This window comes from Lactuca serriola, chromosome 5 (genome assembly GCF_051521515.1).
Source record: "Lactuca serriola cultivar US96UC23 chromosome 5, Lser_US96UC23_V15, whole genome shotgun sequence".
NCBI classification, from domain to species: Eukaryota; Viridiplantae; Streptophyta; class Magnoliopsida; order Asterales; family Asteraceae; genus Lactuca; species Lactuca serriola.
In genome coordinates this window covers 182,236,144-182,256,222 of record NC_136412.1, presented here as the reverse complement: position 1 = coordinate 182,256,222, position 20,079 = coordinate 182,236,144, and positions in this window count along the sequence as shown.

Sequence of the window (20,079 nt, the reverse complement as noted above, 5' to 3'; positions counted from 1 at the left end):
AATCTCTCTAAGTATGTGAAATCTCTCCCACATATCTCTTTGTATGTGAAATCTCTCCAAGTATGTCAAATCTCTCCCAAATCTCTCTATGTATGTGAAATCTCTCCCACATATATCTTTGTATGTGAAATCTCTCCAAGTGTGTCAAATCTCTCCCAAATCTCTCTAAGTATGTGAAATCTCTCCCACATATCTCTTTGTATGTGAAATCTCTCCAAGTGTGTCAAATCTCTCCCAAATCTCTCTAAGTATGTGAAATCTCTCCCACATATCTCTTTGTATGTGAAATCTCTCCAAGTATGTCAAATCTCTCCCAAATCTCTCTAAGTATGTGAAATCTTTCCCACATATCTCTTTGTATGTGAAATCTCTCCCAAATATCTCTCTGTATGTGAAATCTCTCCAACTATGTCAAATCTCTCCCAAATCTCTCTGAGTATGTGGAATCTCTCTCAAATCTCTCTAGAAATCTCTCCCCAACTTTCTATGATCCCTCGGGGCATCCCGACCCCCGAATTTGGCGAAAATAGCCCAAAAACGGAAGTCTACGCGAAAAACGGACTTAAGGAAACGAACCCTCCGAACCGAAAGTGCTATTCATGAACCGAACCGAAAGTACTATTCATGAAGGTCCGAACCGAGACTACTGTTCATCCGAGCCGAACCTCGCATAGAAGGAAGGTCCGAACCGAGACTACTGTTCATCCGAGCCGAACATCGCATAAGAGGAAGAATCGAACCCGAAGGTACTGTTCATTACTGTTCACAACAGTTCCTTCGGTTCTGGTTTCCCTTCGGACCGAACCGCCTGACTTCGCCTCTGACTTCTCTTCGGACCGAGCCTCGGACCAATCCTTGCTTCGCTTCTCGCTTCTGGCTCGCGTCTCTCGCCTCCGAACCCTGCACACATCTGACCGAACTTCGGCCTAGGGACCGAACTTCGGCCTAGGGACCGAACCTCGGCCTAGGTCCGAAGGGTCTCGCTGGAAAGCTCATTTTTCACCCGGTTTCGCGTAATTTTGCGTTTAAGGCCCGTTTTTAATTGTTTTAACATGGGATTTTCACCAAAACTTTATTTTAAAATATAAGACCCCTAAATTAATGATTTAATCATATTTTAAGGGTAAAATCTTATCCAAATAAGAGTAGGTAAAGTACAAAGGTAGAGTGTTGACTTTACCTTATTTTATGACACAAGCAACCCCATACCCACTCCATGATTAACCCACACTCCTTCCCACCATACCTTGTCACTTCCTTGTACTTTTTACCTCCCTCACAAGCCATCTCCACGTTTTGAGAGCTGGATATTCATCCTCTCTCCTCATTTTCTCTCATTTGCTCTCATTTCACAAGAAGATCAAACTCTTTTCTCTCTCACTTTCTCTCTCTAGAAATCCGAGATTCAAGGGCTGATCTTGAGTTTTTCTTCCACATTTGGTAAGCATAATCCATTTCCTTTATGATTATCTCAATTATCTCCACTCAAATCATGGATATCTTACACAAACTCCATTATATTTGTGTTAGAGCTTCGAATCTTCAAGCGATTCTTCAAGTGTTCTTGGGTTGAACACTTCTCTTCTTCAACACTTATCTACTGAAATCACACAAGGTGAGTTCATACCCCTACATTTTCATGTTTTCTCAAGTTTTTAGGGGGGGGAATACAAGTTAAAACACCAAGAACATAACTAAATTCTTCTAACAGCTTTCATCAGAAAAGTTGGACTCCATTCACGGACTCTTTTGGACATCTTAAACACTTTAGTTTTCAAAACTGTTTTAGGTGCATGTAGTTCCACTTCTTAGCTTTAAAATGACTACTTGCACACCTCCATACGATTTTTCTACAATTTATGGTGATTTTTACAAAACTGCCTATCATTTCAAACACCAATCCGGACCAGTCTGTGATTATGGACTTTTTCACCTAAGTTTTAGGTCATTAAAAATCATGATAAAAATTATGAGTAAACTAGACACATTTTGGGAACTCCCAGAATTTACGGATTTAGTTTTCGACTTCGTATGATTTTTCTATGAATTTTCAAAAACAATGTAGAAAGACTGAAAATGGGTTAACAGCTTATAATTTTTATAACACTTTGTATTATGTTGAGCAAAGTGTATAGTGTCAAGTTCTACATATTGAATGTGTTACCTTGTTAGATTATCATCATAACTGAAGTATAGGCATTTGTGATAAGATTATTCATTTATTTGGAACAAGAATATTAAACTATAATGAGCATAGTTTATGAATTTATCACACTAAAGCATTTATAAAAGAATTCTCACATATTACAAACGTTTTGGATAAACTATAATAGGTATAGTTTATGTATCATTACTTCCCAAACTTATTTGTCGAAAGTTTTCCGTTTAGTTCACGTAAATCTGTTAATGAATAAATTTGTGAGTCATTCCCTTCGGGTTACTTCCAAAGTAACAAAGCCAAAAAGTCCTGTAAACTGTAACCAGAGTCTCTTGTAAGGAGAACGTGATAGTTGTGTATAGATCTATATTGGGTTTGACAAACCCACACCAGAGCTGCTCGCTACAGCTAGACCGGCAGGTCTGTGGTGACAAGTGTCATTTAACGGCGACGCCTGAAGAACGTCGCATTACGAGGCCACCCAAGTCAAGTATGGTTATAATAGCTCACATGTGGTATTAACAATCATAAGATTTACGGGTTCTAACTTTAAATTAGCGAGTTATGTCTATTTAGCTCACTGAAATTACTTTAAGTATAGAAAAATACTTGTACGCCTTCATATCAAAAAGGGTTTTATGTCGATTTAAAATCACTTTTTACATCAACAATTACATACTTTATTGTATACTTTCGGTCTTGGTATTTAAGACTACACATCATTCATTATGGGATTTTTCTCACATCAGAAAGGGTTTTATGCCGATTTAAAATCACTTTTATATCTTTAAGTATGACATATAGTTGTTCATTTTCGGTCCTGGTATTTAGGACTACATAACTTTTGTAAGGAAAATATTGGATTTTTCTTGGTATCATACATCTCTTTACAAAGATCGAATTTCAAACTCTTACTGTCAAAAGCTTATGAACTCACCAACCTTTGTGTTGACACTTTTCAAAACTACTTGTATTCTCAGGAATTCAGTGAAACAGGAAATCAACCACATTTTGAGGATGGGACGATAAATCGTCGAACAGTTCATTCTGTATCATAATGTAAATGATTTGAATCATGTAAACATATACTTTGGTGTAACTTTTTCAATTATATTTATGATGGTTGTATTTACTTTGAGCACTATTATACTCGTTGTTGTGATACTCTACATGAAGTCCTCCACCCCCGGACGTTTCCGCCATCCTTGGTTTGGGGGTGTGACAGATTTTCTATGAAATTATCTTGTACCGTAAGTACTTTAGTTAGGTCTTTATGCTGTCAGGAACTATCTTCTGTGGATATGATGTAAGACCTTTACAAGGTCATTTTCCTGAACCTTTACATCGTGAATATCAAAGATATTGACAGTCGGCTAACTTTTGTGTCATTCTTCATTCAAGTACTCTTATGATACTCTCATTTTGAGTCTACCTGAAACATGCTTTAGTCAAGTCATTTGGACTATAGTAATTTAGCTCCGGGGACATTTCCAAGTCTCTTTCAGTGGTTGGATCTTGTTATTCACCAAACCACGGTACCTCAGCTTGAACGACAAACGTCTTGAGACCATTCTACGAACATAATTCCATTCCGTACTAGGACTGCATCATAGGGATGTAGGTCAAACCTTCGCGAACATACTTTCATTCTGTACTAGGACCGCATCATAGGGATGTAGGTCCAACTTCTGAGATCATACTCTTACTCTTTTCAAGAACAATCTAAGTACATCAGGGTCAACCAGAACTGCTCACAAAACCCTTATCTTTCGTGTTACATAATCATGTCGTCATCCGGAAGCAACCAGTCGAACAGGGAAACCTCCGCTTTTCCTATGGACGCCGCTACCTTTCAAACAGCAGTTACAGCTGCCGTGGTGGCTGCCGTAACCGCAGTCCTTGCGCACCGTAGCACTATCAGCACAGTCAATACTACTGATGGGAATGAAGTTTCCAATCGCGATATCCATCCAGGAAGTCGCCAAACAGTAACAGTCATAGGCTCGCAAATCCAGAAAGCAGAGAACAAGAAATGAAAGTGTCAAGCCCGGGAGGAACACAAGAGATCCCAAAAGCTGGCTATACAACAGCAGCAAGTGGAAACCCCTGCCGTTCCCGTACCGCACAGGCCATATGAGGGAAAACTCCCGAAGTGTGATAGGTGTAGTTTCCATCATCATGGGGTTTGCCATGATATGCAGTGTTGCAATTGCCTAAACATAGGGCACCATGCTCGTAACTGTGGAGCACCGGCGCGACCCATCACTCAAGTCCCTTTCCTCGGGACTAACCCTGCACACAAGATTAGTTATAGCGCCGAACGATTTAAGAAGAAATTTTCAAAGTGGAGTAACGAGGAAGGCACTTGTGTCCACATATCATTGGCTAAACACCGAAATCCCGTCACCAAAGCTAGTACTAGCCAGTCATGCCACCAATGCAGTGAAATTGGACACCTCCAGAAGGATTGCCCGATAACGCAAAACTCTGGCGCAGACGGGAAGATTCTCAGGATCACAGCTGTAGGAGAGCCTGCTCCGGAACCACGTTAATGTAATTAAGGCGTTTCGTTGTAACAGACTTATAAACTATCTAGAACTGGTGCAACTAGATTCTTACCTTTTGCGAGATCCTTTCAGTATAGGAATTCTCGTGCTGCGTATACTTGTCTTTTGTAGTATATCTTATTCGCAGCAATAGTCTTGTAGTAAATCTAAAGTACGGTAACTCTGTTCATGGTTGCACAGTTTTTTTTTGTCTGTAATCGTCTTATATTCGAATCTAATGTCTTTAAGTTTCAGTATGATTCCGACATTATCATACGGCTCGATTAAATTTGATCCTCACAAAAATAGCTTCATACGTACACCTCTTTCTTCTAGATCACTTTTCCAGCGAAGCCGTCATATCAGAACACCGTAGTACTCATGTCAGGAGTACCACTTTGTTATTTTCTTTCCGAAGAAATCCCCGAAGTACCACTCGTGCAGTACGTCAAGTTCAATCCAAGGATTCGTACAATTGATCTATCACTGAGAATGGTATACACAAGAGTGATTTATAATCAAGCTTCTACAGGTTTAGAATTGATGATTCCACTTTAACTTCTTTTTCCCGGATGGGATGTGAGCTTAAAGAAGAATCAGTTATTCGACTACCTTTTCAACCTTAATTATATGCGACTCGTATACCCGAAATTGAGATTGTGAAACCATGTATGAATTCTAATATGAACTTCAGGACAGAGAACTGCTTAAGCCTACGACAAATCACATCGTCATGTGAACAAACTTAGAACCCAGTACGACTCACGTAAACAGATCGCCCTATAGTTAAACGCCTACGGAGATACAAGAACAGTCCGGACAACTTAGAAAACTACACAGAAATAGAATTAGAAGACTAGGTTTCTCACCCTAGAGAACCCCGGTCATATTCTTCCAGAGATCGACGGATTGCATCATATGTGCCTCGGATTTCAAGGACTCCGTCAAGATTTTTCATTAGAAATCGCTATCTCTGCCTCGCGTAGACGAAATGGTTGAGCAAATGTAAGGACAAAATTACTTTCAGAAATGGGCCTGAGATCCGAATATCACCAGTTCGAGTGTTAGGGAAAGATGTCCGGAAGACTATCTCCTGAACTCGATGCGGACACTTCGAGTCCGTAGTGATACCCTGCGGATAGGACCAATACGCCCATAGTTTTCATGAGCTAAATGAATAGGGTTACGTCTTTCTTACTAGGATCAATTCGTCATTTCTCCATGTAATGACTTACTTATCTACCCTCGTAGTAAGAAGAAAACCCATGGAAACATTTCCTACATAGGAACCTTAGCGAAGTTCTCTAAACACGAGTTTTGAAATTGAAGAGTCAAATTTCTATGACACACTGTTAGTAATGTGAGAAATTATGAGCACTCTTTCAATTTGTCAAAACCGCTGAGCATTTATCGACACCAGAGACGCCAGAAGTCTTTCGCCAAATTCTAGGTCTTACCGACCTACCGTCTTAGTTCATTCAGAACTCCTCACAAGCTACAGAAACCCGTACGACTTTGACCCAGCAAGGGGTGGCCTTTGATTGGGAAGTTACGCAAGAAAAGGAACCTTTGAAATTCCAAGTGAGTGACCAAGTTCTTTAGGATAACTCACTTTGGGAATGGCTTAATACGCTTCATAAAACATGGAAAGCTAAATCCAATATAGTTAGGACCTCCGAGATTCTTATCAGAATCGGTCCTGTGCCTCGCACAAACTAGACCTACTCCGCGAACTCAGTAACATACATCCTACTCTTCGCGTCTCGATCGTGGAACCATATCTTTCCGTTAGGACTCTTGTAAGTCCACTCGTCGAGATCCTCGCCTTCGTTTTAGAACCGTAGTGACCCTCGACCGAGAGGTCAAGCGGACGAAGCAGCGCCATCGTCCCGATAGTGAAGGTTCGTTGGGATTCCAACAAAGAACCCGATTTCACTTAGGTGCGCTAGAACCAATCAAGTAGGAATTTTCCTCCTCACGACTCGATCATTCGTGCATACTTCCTTGCCTAAATTCTAATTTCGGGACGAAATTCCCTTCAACAGGGGGATGATGTGACAACCCGAAATTCCCATTCTTAACAAACCACACCAAGCCAATAGAAGTAGAGTAGTTACAGTGAAAACTCAAATTTCGAGTGTAAGCTTGGCAGTTTTCAGGATTGTACATCTAAGGAGATATTAGGAGAGTGGTTGCACTAGGGTTTTGTGCAAGACTGTAAATCCAATACTCTAGGACATTAGAATCCATTCCAAGAATAGAAATATTTTTCTGCCAAAAATCTCAGGACTATAAATAGAATTCTGAACCAAATTGGTTCATTAGTTGAATTCCAATTAGAGAAAAGTCAAATTCCCTCTCACGGATCTTCGGGTTTTCATCCCAAATCGTGAGTACACTTCTCTAGTTGTGTTTTAATGCTTGTTTTATACTTATTAACATAGATTGTGTGTCAAATACATGAGATCCGGGAGTTTACCGCCCAAGAACGTTCTTGGGGAGTAAACTCCAAAATCAAGCTTAAAGGCCACCTAGTCCCATTTCCTTGTTAGGCAACTAGTTAAGGATAATATGTATGTACATTTGAGACTAGAAATCAATCAAGAACACCTAGTTTTAGGAGTTTACGGCCCAAGAGATTCTTGGACCGTAAACACCAATTTCAAGGGCTTAAATGTGCCCTAATCCCCCCAAAGGCTTAGGCTTCATTATAGACATGTACACTAATGTGTTTAGAACCTAGAAAACATAAGAAAAGCACAAGTATTGAAGAGTTCACGGCCAAGAGTGGTTCTTGGGCCATAAACTCCTATTAAGGGGTCAAAGGACACCCTAAATCCTTCCTTGAGCCAAGAAACAATTTGGGCATGTACCTAAATGTATTATGGACTAGCTAAAACACTTAGAACCCCATGAGTGAGGGAGTTTACGGCCCAAAAGTGTAACGCCCGTAAACTCCATAAAATGGTACCAATTGGTGCCATAAACCCTCCTAAAGCCTAGTGCTAAAGTCTAGATTTGTTCCTAGAAATGTTTGAGACTTGAAAGCACCATAATAATCCTCCCAAGGGAGTTTACGACCATAAACTCCAAGGGAAAGTGGTCTCTAGGCCGTAAACTCCCCAAAGGAGTCAATATGGTGCCCAAACACTTGTATAAGCCTTGAAACAATTCCCCACTAGAGTTGTGATAATTCTAAGCTCCATTTAGGCCTTGGTTGAGAGTTTACGGCCAAGAGCTTACTCCCCTGGGCCGTAAACTCCAATGATTATGGTCATTAGACCTTAAACTCCAAATAGGGGCATTGCACTCCTTTGTTGCAACCCATTAGCCTCCTAGCACTTGACCAAAAGTGTTTTCCTCGCGTTTAAATGTTTATACTTGTATAATTAGTGTTTTAATCACTAATTATTTGTATACATATGTTTTCATATGTAATTAGGATCATTGTGTGTGTCTAAGTCTTCACTTGACACCAAGCACTTGTCCGATCCTTCCGTACGATAACAGTCCGTTCAATTCCAGTCACTTACTGCAGGTGAGTTCATACCCTTAATCAATGTTTTAAATGATTTTAAATGCTTTAATGGAGGGGGGGAATACAAGTAGAAAACAATATGTTATTAAATAAATCTTATGTATTTTATAACTGTGTTTTCACTCAGTAGGTTTCACAGATTTCAAAAGGTGACCCATTAAGTGGTTTTCTATCTTAAAATACCTTGATAACAAAAGTATTAGTTTTGAAATGTTTATTAAAATGACATCAAGTCATTATTAATTATTGTTCAAAACTCCTAGATATCTTGCAAAACCATTATTTTACCTTCTTGATTCAAACTATACTTATGCACATATGTTCATATATATGTTAGAGATTATAGTTTTCACCCTTCATTTAGTTTCCAATACTCTTGGGTAACAAGAGTGCCTAAACCTACGTAAACAACCAATTACCTTCCAGTTAGCTATCATAGGGATAGTCAGAAGATATCAAACATTATTAATATTACAAGGAATCACACAAGAGTCAGTTCATTCATGAGTCTATACCAATACCTTACATGATACTTGAGTACACATACTTAGGATTACCTGATACATGAATATGTTTACATATACTTACTTGTTACATGAGCACACTTACATGAATACCATACAGGAAGACTGTTACTTAGGTGCATTATCCTGTATTTACTTACCTGGATACTTGTACTTAGAAATACGAGAATGATTTATTAGTATTTATTGTGTAAATTATCTTTCCTACCCCAGTTCAATGGGATAACTTGGCGGGACTGACCCTTCTGAATCCCACTGATTAGAACCAGTGGTCGATGAATATCTACGGATGTTTAAGGTTGTCACTTACTTAGTAGTCAGTGACGGGACTAACCATCCCTCTGTCCACTGTTGCAACAGTGGATGAGATGTGAATCTTTGGAGGATCATCAGGTTGACGATCTGTATTAAGAGATCGATGCGAGGACTAACCCTCCCTCCATCCTGCTGCCGCTACAGAGGATGAGTGGACAATCTTCGGATGTTCATTAGGTTATATGTATTATGTTAGCACCAGTACCTCCGACTAACACTTACATGATTATATTTTCCTGTTTACTTTATTTTTTGATACTTTCATATAAACAATGAGTTAGACTAAGTACTCTGTGACAACCTGAAATTTCCTTTTGTACGAACAATATCTATTCAATAGAAACCAGTGCAGTTTCAGTAATTTTCAGACTTTTCCGAACAAGTTTGTGTACATTAAGGTTTATGTTTCAGGAGATATCAGGAGAGTGGATGCTCCTGGATTGGTGAAACTTGAACATTCCAAGTTTCATAATGTCATAGTCCAATCTCCGGAATAAAAATACTTTCTGCCAAAATATTTCAGGACTATAAATAGATTTCTGAATTAATTAATTCATTATTCACAATTCCAAATAGAGAAAAGCCATTTTCTCTCTCACGGATCTTCGGGTTTTCATCCCAGATTGTGAGTCTACTTTCCTAGATGTGTTTTATTACTTGTTTTATGATTTATAACATAGATTACATGTCTAAAACACAAGATCCGGGAGTTTACCGCCCAAGAACGTTCTTGGGGAGTAAACTCCAAAACGAGGCCAATAAGCTTCCTAGTCCCATTTCCTTGATAGAAAACTAGTTAGGGACTTAATGTATAATCATATGAGGCTTGAAATCATCAAAGAACCACAAAATATAGGAGTTTACGGCCAAGGACATTTCTTGGGCCGTAAACCCCTTTTTAAGGGCTAAATGTGCCCTAAACCACCCCCAAAGCTTAAGGACATTAACCATCAAATGCTTGTGACTATTTTAGACATCAAAACACTTCAAAATCATGGGATTATAGGAGTTTACGGCCAAGAATATCTCTTGGGCCGTAAACCCCTTTTCCAAGGGTAAAATGCACCAGAAACACCCCCAAGGCCTTAAGATAATTACCCTTGAACACATAGGACTTGAATGGGGAGTAAAAGACATCAAAAACCATCCCTTAAAGGGAGTTTACGGCCAAGGAACATTGCTTGGGCCGTAAACTCCAAGTGATGGCACAAATGTGTGCCTCTTGTCCCCTTTAGCCTTAGATAAAAACATGGAAGCTATCCTACATGTGCAAGGGTCTCAAATGAATTAAAAACCAGCACCCCATAGGAGTTTACGGCCGTAAACTCTAGGGGATATGGTCATTAGGCCGTAAACTCCCCTATGGAGCATTCTAGGGCCTCAAACTACTTCAAGGATTATTCCAACAAAGCTAGGAGTATTCTAGGATCAAGTTAACACCTTAAAACACCCAAAACCACCCAGTGTGGAGTTCACGGCCATAAACCCATGAGTTTACGGCCGTAAACTCCAAAGGTGGGGTTTGTTGGGTGGTGAACTATTATACAAGGTCATTTGGTGCTTCAAACCCTTTTGCCTTGTCCCGTATCGACTTAGATGCAACCATTAGGACCTTTAACACTTATGCAAAGTGTTTTACATGTTCCTAAGTGTCTTAACTTATTTGTTAAGTTATTATTTGGCTAATTAGTTATATATATGCTTATTATATGATAACTAGGCTCGTGCGTGTAAACAAGTCTCCGTTTGCCACCTAGCACGGTATCCGACACTTCAATTCAAACAGCTCACCACAAGTGAGTTCATACCCCTTTAATCAACCTTTGAAATGATTTTAAATGTTTTAAATACTTTATGGGGGGGAATACAAGTAAAACACTTATAGTTATTGCTTCAATGACGTGTGATTGCATTTAATCACATGTGATTAATAACTAGGAAACCAATGATTTTATCACTGTTCAAACTGTTTATCAACTTGTTTATCAAACTGCTTTACGTTGAAATGTTTTACAAACTCTTATACTTTTCAAACTTATTTACAACTGTGATTCAAACAAATGTTCCAATTACTTATACTGTTTTATCAAACTTATGCCTTCAAATTGTTTTATAGATTGACATCAAGTCGATCTTTTCTTTAAATAATATTTATAGTTCAAATGTCTTATAAAAACTTATTTATGCTTTTACTTCTTATAAATTGCATGCCCATATATGTATAGATATATAAATAATGTTTAAAGGGCTTAGGAAGGCCATCCGCCCTATTTCCTTTTTCTCGATTTGGATGTGGTCTGGTGGGATTTCGGATGACCATCCGATGGCCGTTTCAATATTAATTATATATAATATATACATATATAGACATAGAAGTACTTCCATATTCATACGTACTAGACACATCATTAGTTAGTTACCATCAGGGTAACATAGGATCATACATATACAACTATACTAGGAAGAGAACACATACAACTATACTACGAGAACACATACAACTATACTACGAGAACACATACAACTATACTACGAGAACACATACAACTATACTATGAGAACATATACAACTATACTAGGAGGAGAACATATACAACTATACTAGGAGGAGAACATATACAACTATACTACGAGGAGAACATATACAACTATACTAGGAGGAGAAACATTACATTACATATACTAGAATACTTAAATTACTGTGATTTAAATCAAAGCATGACTTAACTGTCATGAGTCGAGTTGTGGCCAGAGTCTCTTGGAGGGGGAGCGTGAGTTTGCGTATAGATCTATACTGGATTGACTATCCTACACCTTGCTGCTAGCTACAGCCGGACCTGCAGGTCCGCGGGTGCCAAACGTCATTTCTTTATTACGACCATTCATTATGTCATTGTTACCAGTCGATAGCATGGTGCAATTTATCACATAATGCCTTAATATAAATCCAATTTAAGGTAGTTAATACAACAGTAGTTCTAATTATACAAAACTACAACACTACAATGATTTACCCATTACATAATTTTAGTGATAACCTCACTTAAACCTTAATGTACATACTATATTTTGTTAAATGATAGTTACACTTGGGATATTACACACTTTTACAACAAACGAGCATAGAAAACAGTTAAGCCTTGGTAGAAGGCTACTTTAATAGAAAATATAGGTTTTTCGGAGAGATTCAAACTTTCACAAACACTTACATACATTTTACAACTTATACTTACGACAGGTTTAAACGTTTTTGACAACAAGCATCGACACTAAAATACTTATGAACTCACCAACTTAATGCTGATAAACTCTTTCAAAATAACTTGTATTCTCAGGTCATCAGTAGACAGGTACCGATGCCAGCTTTTGAGAAGATGGAGCGCATTCAAGACTCATCATATTATTATTTTGATTTACATTATATTTTTGGTGTCTAAAACTGTACTGAATACACTTGTATTGAAATTATATATTTAATGCAATGGATGATGTTGTTTGCTTATTTACATTTACTGTGTTGTGATACTTTACATGACGTCCTCCGCCCCAGAACGTTTCCGCCGTTCTTGGTTTTGGGTTGTGACATACTCTAGTACTAATCAATAGAAAGGAAAAGTTATCATATTACTTACAAAATTCGAGTCTTGGTAGAAGACTACTTAGTCATAACAGAACATTCGAGTCTTGGTAGAAGACTACTTAGTCATAACAAAACATTCGAGTCTTGGTAGAAGACTACTTAGTCATAACAAAACATTAGGGTCTTGGTAGAAGACTATCATATCATCTTCCTATTTTACTTTATTTTGTGATATATTCACATAAACGATGAGTTAGACTAAGTACTCTTAGTACTAGTCGATAGAAAGGAAAATTATCATTTTACTTACAGAACATTAGGGTCTTGGTAGAAGACTATCATATCATCTTCCTATTTTACTTTATTTTGTGATATATTCACATAAACGATGAGTTAGACTAAGTACTATTAGTACTAGTCAATAGAAAGGAAAACTATCATTTTACTTACAGAACATTAGGGTCTTGGTAGAAGGCGATAGAAGGGAAAATCTATCATTTTACTTGGTCATAACAAAACATTCGGGTCTTGGTAGAACACCGCATTTCATACTTATATCAACTGTTCTATTTAAGGATTTATACGACATTCTTAACAACATTCCAAAACAGGACAATATCACATAAACACGTATGAATTCACCAACTTTAAAGCTGATACTCGCTTTCAAAATAACTTGTATTCTCAGGTCATCACTTAGACAGGTGCGGTGGTCAGGTTTTTGAGAAGATGGAGCACAGACAAGACTCGCCTTATTTTGTTTATTCATTTTATTGTTGTACTTTATGAAAGAACACACATGTATTGAAACTCTACCTATAATGCAATGGATGATGGTGTTGCTTGTTTATTATATTACAATGTTGTGATACTGTACATGATGTCCTCCACCCCTGAACGTTTCCGCCGTTCGTGGTTTTGGGGTGTGACAAATGGTCACTCGATACGAGAACAAGGAATATGTTCTCGACAAGGAGCTTAAGGTGCCTGAGCCAACTAGTACTCCTGAGGGGTTTGCTGAATATGAGGCACATGAAAGAGATGCTACCAAAGTGGCATGCATCATCATGGCCACTATGACTGCCGAGCTCCAAAAGTCCTATGAGGACTACTGTGACAACCCGAAATTTCTATTATGTACAAACAATATCAAGTCAATAGAAGTCAGAACAATTGCAGTTAATATTCAGACCTTTTAGTATAAGTTTCAGTATTTCAGGATTTACACTTAAAGAGATATTAGGAAAGGATGCTCTAGGGTTTTGTGCAAATTGTTATTCCAAAACTCTATGAAATTAGAGTTTACTGCCAGAATAAAATATTTTCTGCCAAAAACCCTAAATCTGGGGGTATATATAGGACTATTTGTCATTATTTTCATTTTTCCAAATTCTCAAGATCCAACCCCATTTCTCTCTCAAGTATCATCCGATAGTTTTTCAAGATCTTCAATCTAGTAAATGATTCTAGTTTTCTTAAGTGATTATAAGCCTTAATCTAGTGTTTAAACACACTTCTAACCATGAAATCATTCCAAAAGGTTGATTCTTCCATTCCCACCAAGAACACACACTAGTGTTCTTGGACATTTAGCTCATTTCAAGCTGCTATATTGTAAGTACTTCTATCTTAGGGGTATCATAGAGCTTGTTATACATCTTTACATCAAGAAACTGTCCTTAGAACACCAAGAACAAGGTGTTCATGGTCAAGGAATATTCTTGGGCCGTAAACACCAAGTAAAGGTACCAAAGTGTGCCTAAGTCCTTCTCTAGCCTTAGAAAAATGTCTAAATCCTTTCCTAGTTGAGATAAGGACTTGGAGCCCCAAAATACCATATATCATAGGATATTACGGCCGCAAACACAAAGGAAATTGGTCTTAGGGCTGTGAACTCCTCAAAGGAGGGAAATGGTGCCCTAATCTCTTCCAACGACTTAACCATCAAGTAGAAATGCTTCTTAGGGTCTTGTAAAGACTCAAAACATCAAATGGTCATGGAAGTATGAGCTTACGGCCGTAAAACCATGATTTTACGACCATAAAATCATTTTTTGATGACCTTAGAACCGTGAACTCCATTAGGGAGTTCTCCTTGAACCCTACACACACTAGCCCTTCCCTACAACACTTAGATGCAATCCTTGAGACTTATAACACTTGTATAAGGTGTTTAGCATGTCCTAGGGTGTCTTGACTTTGTTTATTAGTTGTTTAAAGACTAATTGGATACATATATGTGATATTATATGTTAACTAGGACAATAGTGTGTTTAAGACTTCACTTGACACCTAGCAATCCTACATCTTCAGTTCATCCGTACCACGCACTACAGGTGAGTTCATACCCCTTAATCAATGGTTTAAATGTTTTTAAATTCTTTTATGGCGGGGATACATGTTAAATACTTATAGTTATTACATCAATCACATGTGATTAATAACTACAAAACCAGTGATTTTCTTACTGTTCAAACTGTTTATCAAACTGTTTTGCTTCAAACTATTTTAGAAACTCTTTTACTTATCAAATACTTTTACTTAAGCTCTTTTATACTTATTATCAAATGCATGCCTATGTATGTATAGTTATCTAAGCAATTTTTAAAAGGCTTAGGAAGGCCAGCTCGCTTTATCTCCTTTTCCTCGTTGGGATGTGGCTGTAGGGCATCGATTATCCGTCCGAAGGTCATCTAAATATTAGTTATATATTATGTATACATATATAGACATAAAGGTTCTTCCAGTCAATTGAATACCCTTGGATAGCAAGGGTATACTTCCATGTTCATACGTACCAGTTACATTACTAGTAAGCTACCATAGGGGTAGCACAGGAAGATACAAACACTATTACTAGAACAATGAAACATATAATGAGTCAGTTCATTCATGAGTCAGTACGAGTAGTACATACAATATATTACTATACATGCTACATAGAGAGATAACATACATTACAGCTAGCACAAGCAAAACATTACAGTATATACAGGCTAGACAGAGAAAGAGTACACTTACAGTTAGCACATTTATCACATGTACATTTATGCAGTTATGTGAACCATTAAGTGGGTCATGGCACTTCCCGCCATGACCGTTTTTGTATCCCGAATCTCATTAATTGGGGAGCGTATGAGTTTACGTATTGATCTATACTGGATTGACTATCCTACACCTTGTTGCTCGCTACAGTGGGACATGCAAGTCTACGGGTGCCAAAGGTCATTTCTTACGGCGTCTTACATTGTCGTTTTACTAGAGTCCGTAGCAGGATACAGGTCGATCACATGTTACTTTGAACACCTTTTGTTTTAAGGTGGTTAGTACAACGGTAGTCACTTATTACGAATACTACGGTACTATGATATTTTCCCATTACATTCACTTCGCGAATATTCACACGATGCATGGTAATGTAAAAACTACATTTTTTGTTAATGATAGTCAGAATTGGGAAAACACACACTCTTACAAGAGACACACACACACAGACACTAGATGCCTTGGTAGAAGGCTACAATTAGTAGGAAACATAGGGTTTTCTAGGAGACTACAAAACATCTTGCAAACATTTTACAAATACTTTCATATAAACACATACATTAATATACTTATGATCTCACCAGCTTTAAAGTTGATACTCGCTTTCAAAATAACTTGTATTCTCAGGTCACCAGTAGACTGGTACAGGTGCCAGGTTTTTGAGAAGATGGAGTTCGTTCAAGACTCGTCTTTTATTTTGATATGTATATTTTGGTGTCTATAATTTTGACAGAACACACATGTATGAAATTATATTATTAATGCAATTGATGATGTTGTTGCTTGTTTACTATTATTCATTGTTGTGATACTGTACATGACGTCCTCCGACCCAGAATGTTTCCGCCGTTCATGGTTTTGGGGCGTGACAGATTGGTATCAGAGCATTGTTTATAGTGAATTGAGTATATCAACCCATAAAAGATATACTAACTATAAATACATTGGGATTAAAATACTCCGACTAAGAGTTTATTCTTTAAATATTAAAATATTTAATTAAGTATGCGTGCCTGCATTCATACTAAAATCAATGTCACTAAGACAGTACAAAAGTATTACAATTGTTGGAAAACACAAGCAGACTTAGAGACATATAGTCAAAACTGGGAAGATATAGCCTGATCAACTATATTATCTGAGGGTTGATTAGCATGTGCCTAAGTGTGGTTGTGAGGTTGCAAGAAGTCTAAAAACTTACGCACAATACCACAATGAGAACAACAGAACCTAAAGTAAAAAATACTATAGGAGTATTTTGCATTACTATAAGTTAGTTATGTGCTAGATCCTTATACCTCTCTTCTCGCATAGATTTAATGGCTAGATTCCACCTTCTCGGAGACCCGTACTATCCCAACGACGACAATGCAGGATGGCTGGAAGAAGAACCAGAAGACGATCACCCGATTCCTTTGGATGATCATGAAGCTGAAGGCTTTTCTGATGGTTCTGACTTAGAGCCAGAAGTCAACAACTTGCCCCCAGCTGATCAAAACCTAGACCCCCTGTCCAACATTTCAAGGACCCACACCTCTGTGGGCCACCAACATGAATACATGGAGCCATGAACAGGGTCAACCCATTCCCTACAATGGAGACAGAAGTTTCTACAACGTCACTGATGGAGGTTCTGCTGACAGAGTCCTACCTATCATGGTTCGTAGGATTTCTCGGAACACGATACTGGGTCAATCATCAATCAATCCGGTCTTGGAGATTGACGCCAACACTGGTGTTAACCCTATCCGCATTCGCCAACTAGAGTCTGCTCATGAAAGGGCCCTGGTTCACAATGCAGCTCTTCGGAGGGAACTCGCTGAAACTCGAGCTGAAGTCAGAGAACTTCGAGCTCAGCAAGCAAGAGCTGATAGGCGCATGAGGGACATAGAAAGTCTCCTGTCGAGATCAAGAACTCACTCTGGTAGTTCTCGTCGCCGATAGTTTCTCATCAACTTCTCCCCTTTGGATATAACCTAGTTATGTAAAGACTCTGGTCTAAATTCCCTATCTTTGTAAATCATAGGCCTATTAGGTCTTGGTTAGGTTGTAATTCTGTCGAAATTTTCCTATTTCTGGTTGATGTAAGGCCTCCTTCTGTTGGCTGTTTTTCCGAAACTTGTTACATCTGTAATTTCAATAGTATTGATAGGTACCTAATCTTATGGGAGTTATTATACAAATGTGATCATCTATTTGTTCTAGATTTCCATTCAATCGTATCGTTGGGCTATGGAGATTTAGTCCATGAGTCATTCTCATCAATCCTTCCATTGAAATTCTTATCAATGTTTTCATCTTCATAAACTATAGATCAAAGATGTCGTCTTGCAGAAATCCAAGGAGAAACCTCAATAACGAAACACCACCTCCTCCACCTCCTCAACCACCTACTCCTCAGTTTGACACGACAACCCTAAATGTTGTTGTAGCTGCAGCTGTGGCTACAGCCATGGCTCAATATCATTCATCTGGTTCCACTGGAGGAGGAACCCCTGTCCTGTCAACTCATGGTGAAATACCAGTGTGCTTGAAAGAGTGCTCATACAAGGACTTCACCAACTACAATCCATTGTCCTTTAAGGGGACTGGCGGAGTCATTTTCCTCTCGCAATGGTTCGAGAAAACCGAATTGGTTTTTGAAATCTGCTCTTCTCCCGAGGAGAGCAAGGTGAAGTTCGCTTCTTGCACCTTCGAAACGAAAGCCCTAACATGGTGGAATAGCCATGTTAAGTCGCTATCTCTAATAGTGGCTAATGAGATGGGATGTGAAACTTTAAAAGACCTCATGATTGAGGAGTACTGCCCGAGGGGCACGATCCAAAAGCTAGAGGAAGAGCTATGGAGCCTAACCACGAAGGGCTCCAACGTAGTCGCCTACACCGCCAGATTCTGCGAACTGGTGGCCTTCTGTCCCAACATGATCCCTTCAGAGGGAAAGAAGATCGAGAGATACATATGGGGGCTGGTGCCACCATACCAGGGAAATGTTTTGGCATCACACCCCACTACATTTGATAGTGCCAAGCGATTGGCACAGCGGCTTATAGACCATGGGGTTCGTACCCCGGCTCTATTATGTACAAACATATCAAGTCAATAGAAGTCATAACAGTGGCTTTCAATTTTCAGACTTTTTAGAGTAAGTTTGAGTATTTCAGGATTTCACACTTTAGTGATAACAGGAGAGAGGATGCACTAGGGTTGTTGTGCAATGCAGTTATTCCAAAACTCTAAGAAATTAGAGTTTACTACTTGAATAAAATATTTTTTGACAAAAACCTTAAATCTGAGAGTATATATAGTAGATCTAGTCATTATTTTCACTTTTTCCAAAACTTCTCAAGATCCAGAACCATTCTCTCTCAAGTATCATCCAAAAAGATTTTCAAGATCTTCAATCTAGTAAGTGTTTCTAGCTTCCTTAAGTGACTATATGCTTAGATCTAGTGTTTTAAAACACTTCTAACCGTGAAATCATTCCAAAAAGGTTGATTCTTCCTTTTCACCAAGAACACCAAGAACACACACTAGTGTTCTTGGACTTTAAGTTCATTTCAAGCTTCCAAAAAGTAAGTACTTCTATCCTAGAGTCATTTATAGCTTGCTATGCATCTTAATATCAAGGAAATGTCCCAAGAACACCAAGAACAAGGTGTTCACAGTTTTGGGAGGCTCCCAAAACCGTAAACACCAAGTATGGTGCAAAGTGGTGCCTTAGGGTGCCTAGATGCTTCACAATGCCTTAGGGACGTGTCTAGATCCATCCTTGATGATTTTATCACACAAAAAGCAAAAAAATATTAGATTTATATGTGTTTACCATTTGGGGATCTCCCAAAACCGTAAACACCCCAAAAGGTGTATAAATGTCCCATATTTACTCCTTACGCCTAGAATCTAACCTAGGCTATTACCTTGAAGTGTTTAGGACTTGAAAGCATCAAAATACCTAAGTCTATAAGAGTTTATGATGGTAAACTCATGGAGAAATGGTACATAGACCGTAAACTCCATTTAGGAGTGTTTTGATGCCACACAACACTTCTTAAGGCTTAAACATGAAGTAGGAATGCTTGGATTGGCTTAGAAAGCTTCAAACGAAAAATGGTCAAAAAGGGGGTGAGCTTACGACCGTAAACCCAAGGGTTTACGACCTTAAACCCTTTTTCTAGTGACCACAAAACCGTAAACTCCCTAATGGAGTGTTCCTTTAACCCCAAACACACTAGCCCTTCCCTACAACACTTAGATGCAATCCGTGGGACTTATAACACTTGTATAAGGTGTTTAGCATGTCCTAGGGTGTCTTAACTTTGTTTATTAGTTGTTTAAACACTAATTGGATACATATATGTGATATTATATGTTAG